The sequence below is a fragment of the Penaeus monodon genome, chromosome 34 (assembly GCF_015228065.2).
Source record: "Penaeus monodon isolate SGIC_2016 chromosome 34, NSTDA_Pmon_1, whole genome shotgun sequence".
NCBI classification, from domain to species: domain Eukaryota; kingdom Metazoa; phylum Arthropoda; class Malacostraca; order Decapoda; family Penaeidae; genus Penaeus; species Penaeus monodon.
This window is the reverse complement of record NC_051419.1, coordinates 2,827,502-2,828,190: the sequence shown is the minus strand read 5'-3', so window position 1 is coordinate 2,828,190 and position 689 is coordinate 2,827,502.

Below are 689 nucleotides of genomic sequence, written 5' to 3'. Positions count from 1 at the left end.
TTTTGTTTCCTTTCCCCCTCGACCCGACAACTATGTTCGCTTACGAACGTATCAGCCTTGAAATTTTTGGAATGTAAACAAACCCCTTATTTTTTTCCCAGTTTCAAAGAAAAACCTTTGGGGCCCTAAAATTCTGCGAAGGGGACACCGAAATGTGAGGTATGTCAAACATTAAACAAATTTTTTGTTCTTCCATTTAGACCGTATTTTATGCACCCTACGATGCTGTTTTGTCTTAAAAAACAACTGACTATTTACGCTCGTTTTCATCATACCCGGGTGTCAAAATACATCCCGGGATTTCCGGTATAATTTTAAACACATGTACAAACTGATATTCTTTTTTTTTTTGGTTTTATGTCTTTTGTTCACAACCTTGGGGGGGACAAGGTAATCACGTGACTGAAAATTCCCCCCCCGGCAATGGGGTGGAATCCTTGCTTCTCTCAAACCCAAAAATCGCCCTTAATGCTCCACACCTCAGGGCTTGCGTTATCGTGCGATTATGTGATACAAAAGGATTAATATATTTTATTCCGCGTCTACTTATTATTACTGTGCGCGCGTATTTGTATTCGTTATCTTTACAAGACATGTTTTTTCTTTCGAAGTCAGGCAAAGAAAATCACATCATTACTTTTCATATTGTTATTTTGCTTATATTTATGACTCTTTTTTTTACCTTTTGC